The following is a 13875-nucleotide window of genomic DNA, read 5'->3' as shown; positions in this document are numbered from 1 at the left end:
ATCTTCATTAATACAGCTACTTCCAACTGTGACGTGATGGGTGAGAATGCTTCACCTCCTGTAAGGGCCTGGAGTCTGTTGCCAGCATCTCATTAGTATAAACAGTAATGGCAGATCTGAACTTACAAACATTAGCTTGGCTGGAACTGGCCTGATGGAGAAGGGTTCATTATAAATATTGACCGGAATTCCCTTTTTAATTGAAAAAATGTGAACTCTTCCTGTAGTAATATAACCTCAAATTATAGGCCCTCAGCCTTCAGGAAAGAGAATAAAAGGATAATGCTTTAAAAAAAAAAAAAAAGGAAAGGAAAAAAAGAAATACCCAGCCAGCATAAAAATGTTGTACAATTTAAATCAGAGTTAAATAAAGAAGGCAATAAAAGTAATCAAATAGCAAAACAAAGGGCAGGAGAATTAATATAAACAATGAACCAATAGGATGGTTAATTAGCTGGCTTTGCAAAGATTTAATTTCTCCCCTGAAAGCAATGGTGGTGACAAATAAGCTTGACCTGCCAAATATGTTCAAGGGTAAGGTAATATGTTTCCCATCGCCGATAAAAGAAATGCCCTTGAATTACTGTGTCTGGCGCTGAATTGTCACGGATGCCTCTGAACTACCAAGCACGGGATCTTTGCTCCAGATTGTTCTGACAATTGTCCTTTAGTTTTTTTAAGCTCTACAATTTCTATCTAAATTGTTCCAGAGTAGAAGACTCAAACTCAAACACCCAAAGGGCTCAAGCAGCGGCAGTAGAGATAAATGAATGGGAGCTTGGGGAGACCATTCCACTTTGGAGAATACCACTCCACCTAAGGCAGTCCACTCTGGTTGAGTGAGCCACATCATCTAATTCAATGGTAAGCCTAGAACCCTGACACTTGTCTGGTCCAGGCACATATGGGATTTGATGCTCCACCCCCCTTTCTCTCTCTCTCTCTCTCTCTCTCTCTCTCTCTCTCTCCTCTCTAAAATAAATAAATAATTTTTTTTAAAAATTTTAGATGTGTGTGCCATTTCTTTTTATATAAAAAGGATGATATGGGACTGGCTACATAATTTTCAGAGTCCAGTATAAAATGAAAATGCAGAATTCCTTGCTCAAAACATCAATAAGAATTTCAAGATGTGTTAAATCAAGTGTGGATCCTTCTAAGCACAGGGCCTATGGGCCTACCCAGGAATCATGCCAAACAAGCTGCAGGCCAGGTCCAACTCATGAATCACCCACTTTGAGACCCTGTTCTAACGGTTTCCCCTTTCCCCTTATGACTCAAAGCACACAGTTGCAAGATGGCTGGAAGAGTTTGGAGCATGACTTCTGAAGAACAGAATAAAACCTGGCTGGTGGCTTACAAAGGAAAGAAAGTCTCTCCTTTGTCCACACCAAGTCATAAAACCAACTGGGGATGCGGCTGTTGCCATGTGTGCTTGGGGGAAGAAATCTTTTACCTTGTTAATTCAAAATACTTAAAATCGATAGCTATGGCCAAAGTCCTATAAAAAGTAATATGCCCCTGAAAAGCTTTCCCGCTCATATCCCATCTTCAGAGTTGGGTATGTGCAACTGCCATCAAAGAGGAATCATCAATCTGCAAGTGATTGTCACAAGTCAGACATACCTTCCCCATGAGTAAATGTGTACCTGGAAAATATTTATTAAGAAAATTCTATCTCCTGACCAGGTGGTGGCGCAGTGGATAGAGCATCGAACTGGGATGCAGAAGACCCAGGTTCGAGACCCTGAGGTCGCCAGTTTGAGCGCAGGCTCATCTGGTTTGAGTAAAAGCTCACCAGCTTGGACCCAAGGTCAGTGGTTCGAGCAAGGGGTTACTCGGTCTGCTGAAGCCCCGCGGTCAAGGTACATATGAGAAAGCAATCGACGAACAACTAAGGTGTCACAACGAAAAACTGATGATTGATGCTTCTCATCTCTCTTTGTTCCTGTCTGTCTGTCCCTATCTGTCTCTGTCTCTGACTCTCTCTCTCTCTATCCCTGTAAAAAAAAAAAAAGAAAATACAATCATACGACATAGTATCATTTATGACAACATGGATGGATCTTGAGAATATTATATTGAGTGAAATAAGTAAATCAGAAAAAGCTAAGAACTGTATAATTTCACACATAGGTGGGATATAAAACTGAGACTCATAGACATAGATAAAAGTATAGTGGTTACCAGGAGGAGGGGGATATAGGGGAAGGGGATGTAGGGGAGGGAGATGGGGGAGGGGTGGGGGGAAGGGTGTAAAGAAGGGCAAATATATGGTGAGGGAAAATGATTTGACTTTGGGTGATGAGTACACAACATAATCAACAGTTCAAATGCTATAGAAATGTTTACCTGAAACCCATGTACTCTTATTGATCAATGTCACTTGTTAAATTTAATTCCCTAAATAAAATTTTAAAAATAAATTTTAAAAAGAAAATACAATCATAGTTTTAAATATATTAGTTAATATGATAATTTAGAGAAATGCTTCCCATTTAAAGTGATGCTGGTAAGGCACACTAGGACAGGCTGCTCATGGCTGGAGGAGACTGGTACACTTACCCTATGTGGCACATGCCTCCACTGGCATGCTGGCTATGACTTTTTATCTACAGGGCTCTCTGGACAAACCATTTTTAAAGCTGAGAAAGAAATAGCTTTTATTAAAAATTTTTAAATCTCTCTTTAACTAATCTGCCACATACATTTAATATTTCCATATGTCAGGTTTATGTCAACTGAAATGGACATGTACTTTTTGGTTGATTACAGTTATAGTCTTCAGAATAGCTTATACTAACAAAATGCTAATGCCATATTGGCTCTGTCTATACCCAGCAAGATTTCAATCCAAACAAAAGCAAAAACAAACAAACAAACAAACAAAACACTACTACTCAATGCAATGATTTTACCAGCATATGTGGACTATATATGCTTCTGTACCTATACATATGTGCAGAGATAATGGCTTTATCTATTAGCACATGGAATAAAAGTAAATAGAAATAGTATTACAGTATCAGAGAGAATAAATTATTTCACTTTAAATATAACTGTTTATTTTTTACTCCCTTTCTAGAATGTAGTGGTAGAAAGATTTGCGTCTAAATTATTTCACTTTAAATATAACTTTATTTTTGTCTCCCTTTCTAGAATGTAGTGGTAGAAAGATTTGCGTCAATCTTATTCATTGCTGTGTTCCAGTCATTGTATGGAACATAGTAAATACTCAATAAATACTTGTTGGATTGAATTGAGTCTATAAAATTAAAACAAGTTATCATTCACTAATTCTAGGATGGAAAGAGAAGGAAATCAGACATGTAGCAGGACAACCAACTTCCTTAAATTCCACAGGCTTTTTTATTCCCTAATTGGAACATAACTCCCATAGTCACTGTAACTCTGTTGCTTCCTGATCAGCCTTTCATTCCTGTAGCTCATGCAGACAAGAGCTTGGGCCTCCTTGGAGGAGGCTAGAACAAAGATTAACTTCTTCCCAGAACCTAGAAAAGGCTAATGAGCTCTGTGGAATAATATTTGTAAGTATTCACCGTATCAAAATCAATATCAATGCGCCATCAGTGTGTGCATTAGCCCCTCAAACAAAGAACAGCCCTTAGAGCCCAATAATGCTGCTATGCGTGGGTAGCTGGAGATGGACAAGATGATGCAGAGATGACTGTATCAGCTCTTCTTAAATACCAGGCTTCCAGGATGTTGCACAAGTCATTCTTGTACCTTGTCAGAGATAGCCAGTGTCTGGACATAGCCACTGATACACTAAGCAAAATAACTTTTTTATCTTCTTGACCCAAGACATGGATTCAGAGTATACCTTCCCGGCTGTGAGACAAGTTTTCTCTTCTGTCCTTGCCTAGTGTTGCCAGGGAATGCAAACATCTTAAAGCTAGCAGGGCATGACATATGAAGTTGATAAGTCAGGTAAAACAAACTTGAATGTGACTCAGGTAAGACCTGTTTTTAGTGCAACTCTATCACCCCATGCTCATTTGTGTAGCATTTCCCATATGCAAACCCTGCAAGAAAAATATGTCCAATGAGGGTAGTGGCAAAAAGTCTGAGCCTCAATTCTGCATAACTAAAGCTCTGGGATCAAAGTAGGATCTGATCAAGATTCCTGCTCAACCCTGCAGTAGAACCCATCTTAGTGCTGTAATCGGGATTTCATTCGACATGTGAAATCTGATTTTCCAATTACGATGAGAAGGGGTTGGGTGAGTGTGATAAAAATGACTGATCTGTATAGGAGACTCTGTTATGATGTTATAAAACTAAGATGACTGGGTAAACATGAGGGTGCCACAGTCAAATCACATTGGTTTGGAATCTTGGACCACTCACTTTTTAACTATGTGGCCTTAGCCAAATTTGTTATCCTGGATAGGACTTGGTTTCTATTCTATAAAATGTGAATAATGCCTGACCAGGTGGTGGCACAGTGGATAGAGCGTCGGACTGGGATGTGGAAGGACCCAGGTTCGAGACCCCGAGGTTGCCAGCTTGAGCACTGGCTTATCTGGTTTGAGCAAAAGCTCACCAGCTTGAATCCAAGGTCACTGGCTCAAGCAAGGAGTTACTCAGTCTGCTGAAGGCCCGCGGTCATGGCACATATGAGAAAGCAATCAATGAACAACTAAGGTGTCGCAACGCGCAACAAAAAACTAATGATTGATGTTTCTCATCTCTCCATCCTGTCTATCCCTCTCTCTGACTCTGTCTCTGTAAAAAAAATAAAAATAAAAAAAAAATAAAAAAAAATGTGAATAATAACGTTTACTCCTACAAAGTAAGATTAACTCTGTCTCATGTCATGATAAAAACTAAGTAAGATATATATAATGCTTAGTGCAATGTTTGATACATAATAAAACTGAATGAAGGATAGCTGTGATTATTATGATTATTATTTTTATCACCCCCTACCATGGTTTAGTCAACTACAAAGAAGTAAGTTCTTTGTAACTTTGTAATTCAGTAAATTAAGCCATAACCAAAAGCCTGGTGGAGAATAGCTTCTTGTGTGGCTTCCATAGCCAAAGGTTGGCCACAGTAAATATGGTCATGATGATCTTTTATTCATCACAATGAAACAAAATTATTTAAACTCTAGGAAGCTTCACTGAAACACCACTCAATGCAGCCATAGAATAATCTTTCCCCTCCCCCATACTCAACCCGTCAACCCCTTGAGGATATATATTTTTTTAAAAAACTAAGGCAACTGAAATAGCATTAGCCAGTAATTAAGACATGCAGCTAATCAGAGTAGCACAGGCTGTGGCCCTCTGTGAAGAAACTGAACACCAGGATGACAGCTCCTATTACTAGGGCTTTGTTTTCCTGGAGCAAAAGGAACACAAAAGCATAAAGTTGGGAACTGCAACTGCATTTTCAACATTTGCAGCAGCAGGAAAAGATTACAGGCTCTTCTGAACTGGAAGCATATTCCACCAGATAACTGCGGCAGCCCACACCCACCAGCGCCTTCTCCACTCTCAAAGCATGACTCCACTTTTCTAACACTGCCCTTAAGGAATCTGGCTTTGCAACTTCCAATAACTGTGCAAATCACCCATGATGAAGCAGCTGAGAACACTGATAGATAAAAGAAATAAAAATTAAGCAAATAAAATCTCATTAAAATGTGTTTGGTTATTTTTACTCCTAGGAATTCACATTACCAAAAAAAATTGTTCTTCACTGCTTTTCTTTAAAAGTAATAGTTTAAAAGAATTCTAATGGACACTGGGTGATTTTCTCCAGTCAAATCCACCCACTAGACACAATTTCCCTTCCCCCGTCATCCTCTAGCACTCCTCCCTGTCACCTTAGAGCTTCTGACTTAGCTGCGTTCACACCCAGCAGTCACAGCAGAGCTTTCTGTTCACATTATACGACAAAAAGCAGGCAATGAACAATGCACGCTCCTAGGTGCTTGCAATAAAGCCAGCCTGAGCTGACATCCCCTACAGCTGAATGTCAACCTCATAAGCTTTAAGAACTGGATTAGCATGTGTGTGATGTGTATAAACAAACTAATTAAAACCTGAGGTCTTTCATTCAAGCTAGTGCATAATGGGACCAATATGCTTGACTCTGAAAAAAAAAAGACTCCAAGCTGGCTAGAGGTATTATTGCCCTTCCTGCTTCCTATGATACATCTCTTTTAGGCTTAACAAACAGACTAGAAGAAGAGAAACTCAAGATAGCTATTCTTTCCTGTAAGACTTTTCAAATTAAAACTATCAACTTGGCAGCACTGAGCCACAAGACCACTCCCTGATTCCAAGTGGACATATTGATCCATTGAACTGACATGTGCCTCCTCTTTTCTCTCCCTCAGTAGCGATCAGCTGCACCAGGGAAATCTGTTTCACTTCCCAAAACAAAAGGCAACACACTGCTCCTTATCTGACATTGTCAGACCACATTTTTTAGGAAAAAAAAAATACAATGAAGATGCCCAAAGAGAGAGCTTGGAGTTGAAATGAAGATGATACATGTTTATCTGGAGTTACAGAATTGAGCTGAGCGTGTATGACTGAGCCAGAGATTTGCATTCACCACAATCACTGAGGACCCTGCTATTTATGCATCTTATCAGATTCTGCTAAAGTTAAACAAGAGTAGCAACACCACTGCCACTTTCAGAGGCTCTCCTCAGGGTTACCCTTCATTGCAACTGCCGCAGAGAGGAGACTTGTTACAAGTCAGCTTGCAAAGAACTCCAGCTATTTTAAAGACTAGCTAGAAATGGAAAAACATCGTAGCAGTCCTTCAACTATGAAGGACATGGGTTGAAGGACTATCATATAAATCAAAAGGCTCAAGTAATTTTATTTGGTTTGAGTAGTCATGTTTTTAATAAATTCTGTCTTGGACATGCAATAGATCCCCTTTCACATCAGGGTTATGTCAAATGCTTATTCAGCAGTCGTTCCCTGCCATGGTGAAACTGAAACCCAACCGTGGTAAATACTGAATTTCATAATGCAAATCACTAAATATTTCATAAATCACAAGAGCAAATAGGGGACCGATTAGCTCTGCCCCATAAAAAAGAAATATATAGCTTTACCATGTTGAAAGACTGTGAACTATTCATTTTAGAGCCTATTTGGAGTTTTGCAATAGAAAATTATCTTAGGCTTATGAAAAAATTCCATGAGAACACTAAAAATAACAGGCAGAGATGGAGCAAGAAATAATTTCATGTATTTTGATTGCTTTATGAGTCTTACAGGCCTTTGTCTTAACCCAGCAGACTGAAAAACAGATTTAGGGAAAACAGCCCTTCTTTCCCTAGTCCATTTTAAGCAAACAACATCCTCCCATCTCCACCTTAGCAGACACAGACTAACCAACAAAACAGCCATGCAATTAATGTCCAGACATTTAACACTCACCATCTCCTGCTCCCGCCGTCTTCTTTTGATGTTTACAGCACATCTGTAGGATGCAATACTAGGAGATGCCTTGTTTGACCTGCTGCATGATGCTGTGACATCAGTTCAGATGATGCAGCTCATTATGGGAAAGACTGCTGTTGCTATGGCAACTGGGATGTGCCAGGAATCCTTGCTGCATTTCCAGTGGAGCCTGAGACAATACGGAAGCCCTGTAGGAAACAGACGATATGCAAAATTTAGACCAAAGAGGATCCCTCATTGGACTAAAATTCATAGATTTAAAAGGGATTTCCCTGAAGGCAATTTGGAAAGAATAAAAATTACCTCCTACTTTGTTGTTACACATTTAGAAAGGGGGGAATGGGGTGGGATATAGATTAATACTGAGCAAACATAAACTCAAATGAACAGTGTTTCTCGGTTAGCCAATTTGATCACTTTTTCTTCTCCGGAAAGCATTACAGTACCTTTTTAACAACAACAACAAAAAATTATTTTGCTCAATTGCCAAAGATCAAAAGAATAAAACATGGAGAAAAAAAGAGAAAGAATTTAAAATGGAATATAAACAGCTGGAACTGTCACTTTAATTTTAAAGTAAATAGGCTTTAATGCTCAAAGCATGCTCCAGGTGCTACCAATGAAGTCTGCCCTGAGCGGAAACCCTCATGGTCACCAAACCACAGAACCTTCTCATGCGGAGTAGCCCCAGCACTCACTTGCACATCAAATAGGCATGTGGAAGGAGGTTTAGAATCCAGGGGACCATACCACACCAGTCTTAACATCTTCCCTTGGCCTGCAGAACCCTTCCCACTTACGGCCCAAATGCAAGGGTCTTTTCTGAGATCAAACCTTGTGGTTGGAAAAAGTAGCAAACCTGCTAGAAACTCCCTAAATCACTGGCATTCCAAACATTGGGGCTCTGTTTCCCCCTCTTCAGAGCAGTAAGACACCCAGAAAGAAATTACTCATGCCCTCTTCCCACAAAAGCTGGAACTGTGTGAAAAGCCACACTTAAATAGGATACAGTGAGGTATTTCTCCAGTTAGTAAAAGAAAAGCAAATCTAAAGCAATCATTCCTTTCCAGTCCTAAGCGAAAACAAATATGTGGTGAGAACTAGAGGGGAGGAGACATGGCCCCATCTCATACACATTTAATACTTTCAGAACCTGGATAGAGACAGAATCAAGCTGATCTCCATGCACTCCATCTTCACATCTGGGTAAGAACAACATTCTAAAAGTCCAAAATCTAATGAGACAATTATGTTGTCCCCTCCTGCTTGAGATTTTAAATGACACTGTTAGCCAACTGCATGGGGGTGGGAACAGGGGAAATGACAGAAGAAATTCAGGCCTGCCTCAGTCAAACAGGAGCTGATAAAATGCAAGAGAGGTGCCAAGATTCTGGCAGGGTGCACCATCAGCCATGCACAGAGCAGCTCTGGCCTGGATGAGAAGCCGGGACTGTTCCCCTTCACTTCACGAGGAATTGAGAGACCAAGAGCAAGAGGTGAAGCTGCCTGTCCTGCCGCCCAGGCTCTCAGTCATGGTCAGAGCCTGAGTCCTTCCCTTTATCTCAGACCACATGCCACATCAAGGGAAGTAGCAGAACACCACTTCCATGCAAAGAGCATTTATTTGGGATTCAGAAAAACCCAGTATTAATGCTAGGTTCTTCACTGAGCACCTCTGTGACATTTAGCCAATCAATCAACCTCTCTGGGCTTCAAGTTTCTCATCTACTGAGATGATGAATTTAGCTATTAACCATGGTTTTCAAGGGGTTTTTGTTAGTAGTGAAACAGACCAAATCTGGGCTTCCCTGGTCAAAGGGGGGGGAACCCAAAAGCCAAGACTAATGAACCTTTCTTAACCCCAGCCCCTACCTAATCTGGCCTGAAGGCACTTCTAGAGAACCACTCAGCCTCTGGAGAAGATGGAGTGCAAGTCATGGGTCTAGAACAGGGGTAGTCAACCTTTTTATACCTACCGCCCACTTTCGTATCTGTTAGTACTAAAATTTTCTAACCGCCCACCGGTTCCACAATAATGGTGATTTATAAAGTAGGGAAGTAACTTTACTTTATAAAATTTATAAAGCAGAGTTATAGCAAGTTAAAGCATATAATAATGATTACTTACCAAGTACTTTATGTAGGATTTTCGCTAAGTTTGGCAGAATAAATCTTTATAAAACAACTTACTATAGTTAAATCTATCTTCTTATTTATACTTTGGTTGCTCTGCTACCGCCCACCATGAAAGCTGAAATGCCCACTAGTGGACGGTAGGGACCAGGTTGACTACTACTGGTCTAGAACAATGTTATCAGCCTTTTCAGAGCTAAAATCTCATTGCTCTGTAGAGAGAAGAGAGCATGGTGGGATCAGGTATTCCAGACTTGAATTTGGCTTCTCAAAATGAGTGGAATCTTCTCAGCCTCCATTGCCATTGCCAAAAGCAAGTCATTTGGTGGGAAGAGATGGATGACTCCACAAACTGAGGCCTCATCAGACTTTTAACAACCTGAACTGCCTAAATATCAGAATGGCCCAGACTGGGTGTAATGCCTGTGGCTGAGGCCAGGATTTGGGCAGATGGGAGAAAAATCAAAAAGCAGTGGACCGTTCCCATTTATTAGAGTCTTGCAATGGCACACGAACCAACAGGCAGGGAAAACCACTTCTCATGGTAGCAGGTAAGCAAAGAGCAAAATCTCCCGTTGTGGGGGGCAGTTAAGCAAACAAGAAAATGGCCCCTTGCGGTGGCAGGAAAACGATCTGCCAAACAGCACCTCGCAGATGCAGGCAAGCAATCCGCTCTGAGGGCAAGCACCTGTAGCCTTCCACAGGCTATACACACATGGTGCTGCCTCATGCTCACATATTAATCACGCAAAGTGCAAGTGAGCAAGTCTAACACAACTGTTTCCCCTACACTGGGTAAAAAAAGAAGACCCATAAAGCAGAAGCAAGTCATGAAGAGTTGTCTTGCTTTGTGAATGGGCCTATAGTACTTAATGCACAGTAGACTTCCCAGTGGCCTTTCTCAGTTACCCCCATCCCTGTCCATGAGATTGTTTTAAGATATAAAACATTTGAATATGACAAATATAAAAGCATTCAAAAACCAGTGGCATCGCAGAAATGTCAAACCTTATTAATACTGTCATTAATAGCCCACTCATCCCAATTACTGGAGGATCTTTAGCTCTCAACTGTAGGTCCAGCAGATTCTGGACTCTGAAATAAGATGGTTGGAAAATGGCTTGCAAAAAGTCTTCACAGCTATCAAGGAGGCCTGTAATGCTGGTGGCCAAGACCAGGCAGGTCCGCATTGGATTCTGGCAGATGGTAGAAAAACTGCAGAGGTGGAAAGGGTTGGGTCATTCCATTTAATAAAGTCTCACAACAGCGAACAAGCACACAGACTGGAGAAACTGACTCTTGGGCAAACAAATAGCAAAATGGCCCCTCACAGTGGCAGGCAGGCAATCCGCACATCCTCAATCCCCCCGTCTCTCTTGAGCACAAGCACCCATAGCACGTGGTACAGCCACGCACTCACGTACCAATCAGGCAAAATGCTTGCAGCTGGTAACCCTGTGAGCAAGCCTAACACAGCTACCCACAAGGCCTGACTCCTCACCACTCAGTTCAGATGAGTTCAGGGAAGGTAACGAACAGGGATCCTCTCAGGGCACAGAGCCAGGGCCATGGGCAACAGTAAACAAGGAAGTTTCTCCTGGAGAGTAGAATCACGTCTAGATCAATGAACTGAGGCAGACCTGAGTGACTACAGGTATACCTCGTTTTATTGTGCCTCCCAGATGTTACATGTTTTACAAATTGAATGCAAGACCCTTGACCAGCAAAAATATTACAGCTGACTTTATTGCAATACTCGCTTTACTGCAGTAGTCTGGCACTGAACATGCAATATATCTGAAGTATGCCTGTAGAAGGATTTCAGAAGACTACTGTTGGTCAGAGACCATGTGTCTCCCATTTTGCCTCTGATGAAAACAACTCTCATCACCAAAAATTCTGGATTTTCTGCTTAATGCAGAGACTAGATGGGACCTTGGGTATCTCCCTTTGGATGTGAATATGTATGTTGTAAGGGGAAAGAGAGCAAAAAAAAATATTTGAGGCACAGCAGGAAAACTTGTGACAGCTCCTGTGACTGCTCACCAATACCCATGTTTTCCTCTTCCTTCTAGGCACATTCCTAGTGCCTCACCTCTAGGGGACCTTGGAATAGTTCTCGCCGATGGAATGTGAGTGGAAGGGGACAGTGACACCTCCAAAGGTGGTTAGGAACCTGTGTGCCTTCTTCATATTTCCTCCCCTGATAGCTGGATGCAAAGAGTCTAGTGGTGAACTCAAGCTCTGGAAGATAACGGCCCCACGCTGTGAATGGAGCCTGGGTCCCTGAACAACCACATGAAGCACCACTATTCTCTCCCAACTACCCACTAACCCGCATGGAACTACAAGGAGTGAGAAATCAACCTTTAAGAATTAAGCCACTGAGACGTTGGGGTAGTTTAGTACAGATAAATTATCTATTTATAGATAATTATAATAACAATTTAACAAAGTATAAAATCAATATAATTACTAAAATATAATATAATAATATTATAATATTATGTATTACTATTTGTTATAAGCTGAAAATGTTACAAACAAGTTCTCTTATTACAGACTTTCTCAGAGTCTGTTATGATGATATTCACTGAGATTCTCCCATGGGGGGAATAGAGTATATAGTACTTTCCTAATTTATTTAATCATAAAGTCCTGTTTTTCGTGGACTAATGTTCCATTGGCTGTCAGCTCACAGTATGAGAAACATGACTGTGAACAACAATAGCTTAGAACCCCGCTGAGCCCCTGACGGAGCCTGGAGGCTATAGAAGAGGGACAAGTGTACTCTCATCCCCGGGACAACCCAGTTGGCCTCCAGTCTTTCTCTGCATCCTGGCTGGCAAGGCAGAAATTCGGTGATGTTATTATAGACAGAACAACATTTACACAAATGTTTCCTCCTGGACATTTTCCCCTCTACTACAATTAGGAGCTGTGACCCAAATCCTTACCATTTCAGGAACAAACTAGTTTTATTTCCAAATCTTTAGCTCATGGTCTATACATCTTGTGTTTGTATTTTTAGAGTTTAAAAACTCTGAAAGCCATTCCTGGAAATGTGGCAGGCCTGTATCCCTTAGACTACTATGGAAAAATTTCTAGATCTCAGGAACGCTAGTTGTTAGTTAACAACTTTTGGGGAAATACTAATTGATTTCACAGGTAAGCCTCCAAATTATCCTGGCTAAATACAATAATTGAGTGTTTCTTGTTCACTTGAAGTCTAAATGATGTTCCCCATTGCAGGTGACCTTGTATGTGGTTATTCAGGGACTCTATCTTGAGATTCCACCTTTCTCTAGAGCAGGGGTCCCCAAACTTTTTACACAGGGGGCCAGTTCACTGTCCCTCAGACCGTTGGAGGGCCAGACTATAAAAAAAAACTATGAACAAATATTTGTCACTGCTAGCCGTAACAGGTGATATGTCGCGCTTCCGGAGCCGTGATGCGTGCATCCCATGTCACCGGAAGTAGTACTGTACGTGAGCTATGCTGCGCTTTGTGGCACCGCCACATACAGTACTCCTGGAGCACAGGATGAGGATGGATCCTGTGCTCCTCTCACTGACCACCAATGAAAGAGGTGCCCCTATCGGAGGTGCAGCAGGGGCCGGATAAATGGCCTCAGGGGGCTGCATGTGACCCGCGGGCCGTAGTTTGGGGACCCCTGCTCTAGAGCCTTGGAGTCCTTGGCATTCATCAGCAGTTAGAGAAAGTGTGGGAGAGGTTATTTTGGGCCAGATCTAGAAGTACTTTTCTTTCTTCTTTCTTTCTTTGTTTTTTTTTTTTTTTTTTTTTTTTTTGTGACAGAGACAGAGAGAGACAGAGAGAAGAACAGATAGAGACTGATAGGGACAGACAGACAGGAAGGGAGAGAGATGAGAAGCATCAATTCTTTGTTGCAGCACCTTAGTTGTTCATTGATTGCTTTCTCATATGTAACTTGACTGGGGTGGGTGGCACAGCAGATCGAGTGACCCTTTGCTCAAGCCAGCACCCTTGGGCTCAAGCTCAATCCATATGAGCCCGTGCTTAAGCCAGCGACCTCGGGGTTTCAAACCTGGGTTCTCCGTGTCCCAGTGAGGTGCTCTGTCCACTGTGCCACTGCCTGGTCAGACTAGAAGTACTTTTCTTTACTTCCAACCACATTCCCTTCATTAGAACTCAGTCAAATGGCCACATATACTTCAACAGGCCAGGAAATGGAGTCTAGCTTTGTTCCCAAGGAAGAAAAACCAGGTGTAATGCACAATGATACAGTCTCTGCCACATCAT

At 41.4% G+C, this 13875-nt stretch overlaps 1 protein-coding gene across 1 annotated transcript in view; it reads right to left on the bottom strand.

Moving 5' to 3' along the window:
• Positions 1 to 7500, bottom strand: part of AKAP6 (A-kinase anchoring protein 6) — a 527287-nt gene extending 519787 nt beyond the window's left edge. Inside the window, exon 1 of the mRNA XM_066277686.1 lies at positions 7437 to 7500. The gene's annotated coding sequence lies outside the window, so the exon portion shown is untranslated. The remainder of the gene's footprint in view (positions 1 to 7436) is intronic.
• Between the last annotated feature and the right edge of the window lie 6375 nt (positions 7501 to 13875).

Source organism: Saccopteryx bilineata, chromosome 4 (assembly GCF_036850765.1).
Source record: "Saccopteryx bilineata isolate mSacBil1 chromosome 4, mSacBil1_pri_phased_curated, whole genome shotgun sequence".
NCBI lineage: Eukaryota > Metazoa > Chordata > Mammalia > Chiroptera > Emballonuridae > Saccopteryx > Saccopteryx bilineata.
This window is presented reverse-complemented; position numbering and strand designations above follow the sequence as displayed.